Source organism: Gorilla gorilla, chromosome 13 (genome assembly GCF_029281585.2).
Source record: "Gorilla gorilla gorilla isolate KB3781 chromosome 13, NHGRI_mGorGor1-v2.1_pri, whole genome shotgun sequence".
Lineage (NCBI taxonomy): Eukaryota > Metazoa > Chordata > Mammalia > Primates > Hominidae > Gorilla > Gorilla gorilla.
The window spans coordinates 100539341-100550229 of NC_073237.2; positions in this window are offsets into that span (position 1 = coordinate 100539341).

A 10889-nucleotide genomic window follows, 5' to 3' on the forward strand; every position below is an offset into this window, starting at 1 on the left:
TCACCCTCCTGAGTAGCTGGGATTACAGGCACATGCCACCACACCCAACTAATTTTTGTATTTTTAGTAGAGATAGGGGTTTCACCATGTTAATCAGGCTGGTCTCAAACTCCTGACCTCGTGGTCCACCCGCCTCAGCCTCCCAAAGTGCCGGGATTACAGGCATGAGCCACTAGGCCCAGCCTTGCTTATGCTTTTAATCAAACCATTTCACTTCCATGAGCCACCACTTTTCTTTTTTTTTAAACCTGCAATGTAGATATAACAATGTCATTCCCACAGCCTTTTTGAGTATTAAGTAAAACAACACACGGGAACAGTGAAAAGTGCCTAACACAAAATCTAACACATATTTAGTGCTCAACAAATTGGTTAAACTTAGATTGTGACATATTTAGAACTTTACACCAACACTCACCAACAGAACTTTCTGTGATGATGGAAATATTTTATATTTGTGTATTGTAGTATTATATTGCTTTGTAGCCACTAGCAACACATGACTATCAGGCACTTGAAATGTGGCTACTGCAACCAGAGAACTGAATTATTAATTTTATTTCATTTTAATTTGTTTAAATTTAAGTAGACACATGTGGCAAAGTGCTAGTATACCGGAAAACACAGCTTAATTTTCTACAAATTCTTTACATAAATAAAATATTTTATTCTAAAAATATTTTTAAACCCCATAAATTTGTTGATTACCAATTTTGATAACCTAAAAATAATTATAGTATCTGTACTTAGAATTCTACTCTATTTACCAGCCTGAATTTTGAAATATCTTTGATAAAATTTTTTTAAATCATGAGAATAACTTTGATTTTGACATATCTACATACATATTATAAAATAGATGAATACTGGCCGGACACGGTGGCTCACGCCTGTAATCCCAGCACTTTGGGAGTTTGAGGCAGGCGGATCACCTGAGATTAGGAGTTCAAGACCATCCTGGTCAACATGGTAAAACCTCCTCTCTACTAAAAAGACAAAAATTAGCCAGGTGTGATGGCAGGTACCTGCAATCCCAGCTACTCGGGAGGCTTAGGTGTGCGCTTGAACCCGAGAAATAGAGGTTGCAGTCAGCCGAGATCGCGCCATTGCATTCCGGCCTGGGAAACAAGAGTGAAACTCCATCTCAAAAAAATAAAAAAATAAAAATAGATGAATACTATAATTAATTTTAAAAAGAGGATTACATAACAGCATCTATAAAGTGATACCATTTATTTTTTAAAATATATATGTGAAAATTGTAACACTTTTTCACAGGAAAACCAACTTACATGTGATATTTTTTATCTCCTCTCTGAGTGTTTTGTATAGCCGAATCTTTTTCAATGAATAGAGGTTAATTTTATAATTTGAACTATTTTGTTCTTGTTTCAAAAATAAAAATGCACTAACTAAAAAGATTCTGGAAAACAGAATAAAAATGTATTCACAGAAAGACAGCCTATGTTTATGTCTCCATTTAAGGCATTTAATCTTTTATTTCTGTCATAAGTAAAGGACTAGCCCATCTTGATTAAAGTTAAGGAAGGCCGGGCATGGTGGCTCACACCTGTAATCCCAGCACTTTGGGAGGCCAAGGTGGGCGGATCACGAGGTCAGGAGATCGAGACCATCCTGGCTAACATGGTGAAACCCCGTCTCTACTAAAAATACAAAAAATAGCAGACGTAGTGGCGGCAGCCTGTAGTCCCAGCTACTCGGGAGGCTGAGGGAGGAGAATGGCGTGAACCCAGGAGGCGGAGCTTGCAGTGAGCCGAGATCGCGCTACTGCACTCCAGCCTGGGCGACAGAGCCAGACTCCGTCTCAAAAAAAAAAAAAAAAAATTAAGGAAAAGGGAGTTGAAGCTGCTTGTCTCATTCACTTCCTTTATCAAGAACATGCTACTAAGAAAAAGCAAATAGGTCAGGTCACCCTGTCCAACTTTGTTAACATGGTAATTAGACCTCTTGGCAAATAATCTAATAATATTTGCTGAGATAAGTGTCTTTAACTATTGGGCATTCTTAACAGGATGTCTCTGGTTATGTACTACAGAAATTAAACCCAGAATCTCTGGGTTTATTAGCATGACCCCCCAACCCCTTGGAAAATGGCATGCAAGCTGAGGTAAATAAAATGAGGAAACGTCAAAAAGTTCATGAAAAAATGAAATTAAAAGCTAAATATAAAAAGTGTATATAAACTTTATTCCTCAACATAAGCACCATCAATATTTTTGTAAGCAATGAAATCAGCCACTTACTACATTCCTAAAGAATTGAGGGTCCTGTGAACGTAACCAAGTCAATGCAGTCTTTACATTATTAACTAAAGAAAGCTGAGTGCCTCTTAAAGATTTTTTAAGATTAGGAAACTAAAAGTCAGAGGACCAAAATCAAGACTGTAAGGTGGATGCCTAATGATTTCCCATTGAAACTCTTGCAAAATTGTCTTTGTTTGATGAAAGGAATGAGCAGGAACATTGTTGTAGTGAAGTGGGACTCTCTGGTGAAGCTTTCTCAGGGGTTTCCTGCTAAAGCTTTGGCTAACTTTCTCAAAATCCTGTCATTATAAGCAGATGTTACTATTCTTTTGCCCTCCAGAAGGTGAACAAGCAAAATACCTTGAGCATCCCCAAAAATCTGTTGCCATGATCTTTTGACCAGTTGCTTTTGCTTTGACTGGACCACTTCCATCACCCCTTGGTAGCCATTGCTTTAACTGTGCTTTGTCCTAATGCCATGTTTCAACTCCCCGTAAAATTCTTTGAAGAAATCCTTCATGGTCTTGATCCCCCTTGTTTAAAATTTCCCTTGAAAGGAGCTGGAGGCCATTATTCTAAGTTAAGTAACTCAGGAATGGAAAATCAAATATCATATATTTTCACTTATAAATGAGAGCTAAGCTATGGGTATGCAAGGGCATACAGAGTGATATAATGAACTATGAATACTCAGAAAGGGGAGGATTTGGAGGATAGAGGGAGAAAAAACTACATATTGGATATAATGTAAACTACCTGGATGACAGGTACACTAAAATCTCAAACCTCACCTATACGATTCATCCATGTAACCAAAAACCATTTGTACCCTAAAAGCTATTGAAATAAAAAATATATACTTTTTTTTTTTAAAGAATGCTCTGCTGTCATCTGCAGCTCATCTGGGCACAATGATTTTGGAACTCACGGATTATTAAAGTTTGCTCAACTTTAATTTTTCAGTCAGAATTGGGCAAGCTGAACCATCGAGATGTCTACAGTGATGACTATTCTTTTGCTATTAATTTTTGATCCTCTTCAATTAGACCATGAACAAAATGAATTTTTTTCTTGAAAACTGATGTAGATGGTCAGGTCAGCAGATGAAACCTGCTGCAGGTTCCATCTTTGACATCATCTCATTCCTTCTTAAAATGAATTATCCACTTGTAAACTGCTGATTCCTTTGGGGCATTGTCCCCATAAACCCTTCATAGAGCATTAATGATTGCATCATTCTTCCACCCAAGCTTCACCATAAATTTGATGTTTGTTTTTCCCTCAATTTTAGCTCTGATAGGGGCTCTTTCCAGACTGATGTCTTATTTTTCTCAGTGCCTCAAAATAGATCTCGTTCAGACATGTCATAAAAAGTTAATACTAATTTATTATGGTGCAAACCATTTTTAGCAATTGATGCATAGATTTTTCGTAATACACATCTCCCAAGAACTTTTTAAAGACACTTCATAGAATGTTTTGTAAATAATTAATAACTGCTTCCCACTGTATGATTCAATAACCTATGTATCTTACTCACAGACCTTGTCTACTCCGAGCCAGAGACTACGTGTCCAGTGCGGGAGGAAGACCTGGGGCATAGTCCTCAGAGTCCCAGACCTCTCCCAGTTTTGTCTTAGCCTCTTGAATGCCCATATTCTTGAAATTATTGGTAACGTTTGATGCTCTGAAAAATCTCTGGTTTATGTGAGTCTGACAATCAGATTATTTGCATTGACTCAAAGCTTATACAAACCTCATTTATTGTCAGCTCCAGTAAATTCTATTCCCTGCATAGAAGAGAGACATATGTAAAAAGAGCAAAGATCTCCACTTTTTCCACAAGTTCTTCTTTTCCTTTTTAGTAGCCTTACTGGTGCAGAGGCAAGTATTTGCTATAGTAACATCAACAGTAATAAAATAATATATTCTTTTGTTCATACTCTGCCCTAACAAAAAGAATTTGAGATGCCTACCTTAATTGTGTACATTCAACATTTAATTAATTAATTGTGGTTTTGTTATCACACTACGCGTTCCTCAAGGCCAAGGGGTATCCTCATTTTATATCCTCAGCAGGTATGCTAAACAAACTTTTTTTTTGCCAGTGTGTTTCTCTTTATTAAATTTAACCAGGTATACCTGACCATTTCCAGATTTTCTTAGATTTTTTTGAGTAAATATAGAATTTTAACCCAATACGTTTAGCATTTGAGCTCAGTCAAGTCTACGTTTTATGCTCCCACCTCTCTCTCTCTTTCTGGGTGCCATCCCCAATGCAGTGGGCTTACATGTATCATGACAAAGGGAAAAAGAGGTAGTCTATTGTCATTCCGTGTCCTTTACATCTTAGACTGAGGTGTCTTCCCTATTCCCCATGCACCCGCTCCTGCACCTCCCATGTTGGTGTCTGCTAAATAATTTTGGATTTGTCAGTATGTTTATTCACCAGATCTACGCATCCTCACCCCAGCCCTGGGGATACTTGCTGCACATTTGCCCTCTCTCAGACATTTCTGTTCCCATCTGAGAAGTGCAGAAAACTTTTGAATGTTTGCCCATTTGCCATACCCAGGTGTTTAATATTCCCTGAAACTGCTCTCAGACCCATCCATTTAAGTTGCTGACTCAGCTGATACTCCATCTTTCAGCACTTCATGAAGCTTCTCCATGGAGTTGGAATTTTGCCCTGGCCACCATTTGAAAGGTGAAGCACATACTTGGACTTATTTTCTCAGGTTGCTAATTCTCTCATTCATGCTTGATGCAGGAATTATACTAAAACATAGGACTTCACTTCTCATAGAACCACACCAGCATCTACTTGTATTGCTTTTCTATGTCAGTTTCCTATATCATTGTATCTCTTCAGTTAAACTTCACCACCTTCCATGCGAGAGAAGTACCTCTTACATTACAAAATATAGTAGTAGCAAGTCATTTTGTCTTTTACTATTGATATTCCAAGCCATGTTTTTGAAATGCATCTCAAGGAAGCCTGTAATCTCTCAAAAAGCCCAGGTCCTATAATTCAAAGTTATATCAGACTTCAAGTCCATATCTTGGTCCTGAGTTTGAAAAAAAATCACACCTTTACAACAAACCTAAATAAGTTTTTTTTTTTTTTTTTTTTTTTTGCTTTCCCTGGGATTTTGACTTTCCTTTTCTAAGGTGATGTAAAGAAGAAAGCAATGAGACAATAAGGGTCACGGAGTGAATGGAATGAATGGGTACTCTATTTTTGCAGCAACAAAAAGTAAAATTTCCCTTCACATTGCCAAACTGTGTCTTGTCTTACATCTTCAGTGCTTAGAATAGTTTGATATATAGGAGATAAATAGTAAATATTTGCAAGACCATTTAGTATCTAAAACAATCCTCTGAGTTAGCCAAGGAAGAGAATACTATCACTCTTACTTTACAGGTGTATAATTAGAAGCTGAAAGTCACTGGCAGAACCAAAATTGGAGCATAGATATTCACACCAAGTCCAGTACTCATTCCTTCATACCACCACTGCTCTTTGAGCCCTTGCATTTCAAATATTCCATGTCCTCTGAAGTGTTGACATACAAAGTTTTTACCATGACTCATACTAAGAAATACATTTTACATAGTAATAAAGTAGCCACATACTTGTATGTATAGCACATATAACTGAGACTAAAATTTTATGAAGTAATAATTATTCTTATAACTGCTATGCACTTCTATATTCTCTATTTTTTTCTCATGTTCTGTTTTACTTCATTTAAAACAATGCTGGTCATGATCCAGCAAAGTCATGATCTACTAATGGAAGATGGAAAACACTGTACCAAAACATTACTTTTTCTCTATCTCCCATCCCCCACAAAAAAGAGATTCAAGGCCAATTTTACTATAGGAAAATACCAGAAACCCAGGCTGAGACTTGATTTATGTATTTTATCTCAATACCAAAGTTTTTATAATCCCAAACAAAATTTCATGAAAAATCCTGTAATATTGCGTTCTGAGGTTTGAGTCATGGAGGGGGATTTCTGGAATTTATCTTGGAATTTGGTATTGTGGTCTCAGTGGACACAGCTATACCTGGCTATCTGCCGGGAGTCATATTGAAGATGAGATGATCACTCTAAATCTAAATCAAAGAATCTCAACCTTGCCTGCATATTAAAATCACCTAGAGAGCGTTTTTTTTTTTTTAAATCCCCAAATCTGGGATCTATGCCAGATCAGTTAAATCAGAATCTCTGGGAGGTAAGAACCAGGAATGAGTTCTATTGCAAACACTCCAGGTAAATTTTAAGTGCTGTCAAGGTTGCGATCCAATGCTCTATGAGAATCAAATATTGTGGTTTCTGCAGTACAATCTCACATTTTTACAACTATTGCTAGGTAGTAAATTATTCTAAAAACAGTCTCTGCAGGATCTATTCTGACATTAAGGTGGGTATGGTGATACTGTGTTCAAATTTTTCCAAGAAACTATTTTGAATATTGCATTGCATTGTTTCTGAAAGTATATTCATGCCTATCATACTATATGGATTTAGGAAACTCTGGTTCAGACATTACTATACTCTCTATTAATGGTTTTCTTATTATATTATATATAATATATTATATTATTATATATTATATGTAATACATATTATATAAAATATATTATATTATTATATATAATATATAATACATATTATATAATATTAATATAATATTAGCCATATAAATGTGTGTGTGTGTATATATATATATATATATATTTTTTTTTTTTTTTTTTTTTTGAGATGGAGTCTTGTTCTGTCACCCAGGCTGGAGTGCAGTGGTGCGATCTCAGCTCACTGCAGGCTCCGCCTCCCGGGTTCATGCCATTCTCCTGCCTCAGCCTCCTGAGTAGCTGGGACTACAGGCACCTGCCACCATGCCTGGCTACTTTTTTGTATTTTTAGTAGAGACAGGGTTTCACCATGTTAGCCAGAATGGTCTCGATCTCCTGACCTTGTGAGCCACCCACCTCGGCCTCCCAAAGTGCTGGGATTACAGGCGTGAGCCACTGCGCCCAGCCATATATTAATATTATATATATTATTTTATATTATATATAAAAACTACCTGGAGAACTCATTAAAACACAGGTTCCTATGTCACCTCCGGTGACCCTGATCTAGTACACCTAAAGAAGGGTCTTTAAATTTGAATTTTCAACACACTCTCAGAGATGCTTATGCTAGTGCAGGCTTGGTCATTACACTGTGTGGCACTATCCCCCAGTCCTACTTTAAGCTTTGGGTTCTGCAAGACCAAACTTTAGACACAGGTGGCACCCCATACCTAGGGCTATGTGATCAGGCCCTGAATAGGAAATATGTGGAGGTACCACAACTGCTTTATGAGTTATTATAATTTTAATATATGAACAACTGTGAAGGTGATCTGTGAATTATCTGTAGACTAAACTAGCTTGTTCACAAAAGATATTTCAAGTACATGATAACTTGCCTGAAAACATATAGGTCACAGAACAGGGTCCTGGGAACAAGCACTTCTGGTCCAGGGACACTAAAAGAAAGCCACTGACTAATTCAGCAAGAAAGTGGCCCTTCTATAATATCATTCATTAGTTAATTGCGCTACCAGGCTCTTTCAGGCACAATCCTTGATAATGATTACTCAGAGGTCAAGACACAATCTCTATCCTCAAACTTCTCACAGTCTAAAATGGCTCACACAAATAAGTAATACGGTATTAACAATGCTAAGATATAGATAAACACAGGTGCTGTATTAGCACAGACAGGCAATAATTATGGAAGGTCTCTTTGAAGAGGTAGTGTCTTGAACTTGGCAAATGGCTGTTTGACATTCTGGGAAGCTCTGAAAAGATTGATGAGCCTGTTGAATCAGAAACTACATTTTATCAAGATTTCTATGACTCCTGTGCACATTAAAGTTTGAGAAGCATTGATTTAAATACATTCCAATTTCACAACTATAAAAATTAGATTTAATACTGACCACATAGATTTTTGTAAAGAACAATTTATAAAGTGAAAGTAACACTGATAGGGTTTGGATCTGTGTCCCCACCCAAATCTCATGTTCAATTGTGATCCCCAATGTTAAGAGATGAGGCTTGGCGGGAGGTGATTGGATCATGGTGGTGGTTTCTCATGAATGGTTTAGCACCATCCCACCACTGCTGTTCTCCTGGCAGAATTCTCACAAGATCTGGTTGTTAAAAAGTGTGTAGCAACTATCCAACCCCTCTTCCTCCTGCTCCAGCCATGTAAGACATGCCTGCTTCCCCTTCACCTTCCACCATGATTTAGTTTCCTGGCCAGGCGAGGTGGCTCATGCCTGTAATCCCAGCACTTTGGGAGGCTGAGGCGGGTGGATCATGAGGTCAGAAGATCGAGACCATCCTGGCTAACACGGTGAAACCCCATCTCTACTAAAAATACAAAAAAAATTAGCCAGGCATGGTGGCGAGTGCCTGTAGTCCCAGCTACGTGGGATGCTGAGGCAGGAGAATGGCGTGAACCCGGGAGGTGGAGCTTGCAGTGAGCTGAGATCGCGCCACTGCACTCCACCCTGGGCAACAGAGCGAGACTCCGTCTCAAAAAAAAAAAAAAAAAAAAAAAAGTTTCCTGAGGCCTCCCCAGAAGCTAAGCAGATGCCAGCATCATGCTTCCTGTACAGCCTGCAGAGCCGTGAGCCAATTAAACCTCTTTTCTTTATAAATTACCCAGTCTCAGATATTTCTTTATAACAGTGCAAGAATGAACTTATTTAAATGCCAATGTGTATTATCTCTTGAGCCTATTGTTCAATGCAGTAGATTTGGAAGAATATAAAAAAGAAAAGCAAATACTACTTCTTGCATTTTTTCTTTCTCAAATTTTGAATTTTACAAGGTGAAACTGTCTTAAGAAATAAACAATAAGGAGGGCGGTACCAAGATAGCCGACTAGAAGCCACGACGTTTGGAGGCTCCCATCAGAAAAAAACATGGTAAGCATGTGAATCCTTCACTGGCAACCAAGGTATCCAAATTCTCTCATCAAAATTGACTGGAAGACTGGCGTTATCCATGGAGAGAAGGGAAAGCAGTGTGGTACAGCGGCCCAACTGAGAGCCACACGGGGAAGGGGAATCCCCTCCCCCCAGTCAAGGGAGGCAGTGAGTGAGCGCACTACCTAGCTGAGGAAACTGTGCTTTTTCCACAGAACTGTGCAACCCACGGATCAGAAGATCCCACTCACGAACCCATGCCACCAGAGCCTAGCGTCCCAACCCCGGAACACGCAGATTCTTACAGCCTCTCAGCTGGAATCTGCTTAAGCCTACCAAACTCCTTCAGGGAGGGAGCCATAGCACCTGCTGTGGCTGCCTGCTGTCTAAGCCTTTTGAGCTCGTTCGGGGAGGGGCAGCAGCCAACACTGGGACTGGCAACTGCCTAACAAGATAAGCTCCCTGGGCGGGGGAAGGGCAGCACCCATTTCTATAGCTCCAGGCTGTGCTTTTCCCCTGCTGGGAACAAGGGAGGCTGGATGGCCTGTTCCCAAGACTTGTCCCCACAGCCCAGCATACCAGCGGTGGAAGTCTGCAGCCAGAGTGCCTCTTCAGGCTTATCCCCAACCCATCCTTCCTCAGTGGTGGGGGCTTCCCAGCAGGATCCTATAATAATTCCAGTCAGAGGCTCGGGAACAGAATTTGGATCTCCCTGGGCCTGAACCCCTAGCGGAAGGGGTGGCTGCAATCTCTGTGGACCAGCAGACTTAGCCTCTCCTCCTGCTAGTTATGAGGAATCCGGGCAGTTCAGATGAGTGGGTTTCCCTCCAGCGAAACACACCCTCTCCACCAAGAAACAAAGTGCTTCATTAAACGAGTCCTGCCACCCAATTGGGTAAGAACCTCCAACGGGGGCTGTCAGACACCCTATACAGGAGCGATCCTAGTGGCATCAGGTTGGTGCCTTCAAGGTCAGAGGTCTCTGAAGAAGGATCAGGCACCCATTTTTGCTGCTCTCCAGCCTCCTTGAATGACATCTCCAGGCATGGAAATGAATCAGATGAATAAGGCCTGAAGTGAACCCCCAGGAAACAGCAAAAGCCCTACAGAAGAGGGACTGGACTATTGAAAGAAAAACAAACAAGCGGAAAGTGACAACAGCATCAACAAAAACAACAAAAAGGCCCCCACAAAAACCCCATCTAAGGATCAGCAGCCTCAAAGACCAAACTAGACAAACTCATAAGATGAGAAAGAATCAACAACAACAACAAAAAATGCTGAAAACCCAAAAGGCCAGAGTTCCTCTTCTCCTTCAAGTGATCGCAACATCTCTCCATCAAGGGCACAGAACTCGATGGACAGAGGATCAGATGGATGAATTGACAGAAGTAGGTGTCAGAGGGTGGGTAATAAAAAACTATGATGAGCTAAAGGAGCATGTTCTAACCCAATGCAAAGAAGCTAAGAACCTTGATAAGAGGTTAGAACAATTGCTAATAGAATAACAAGTTTAGAGAGGAACATAAATGACCCAATGGAGCTGAAAAACACAGTAGGAGAACTTCGTGAAGCATACACAGGTATTAACAGCCGAATCGACCAAGAAGAAGAAAGGCTCTCAGAGTT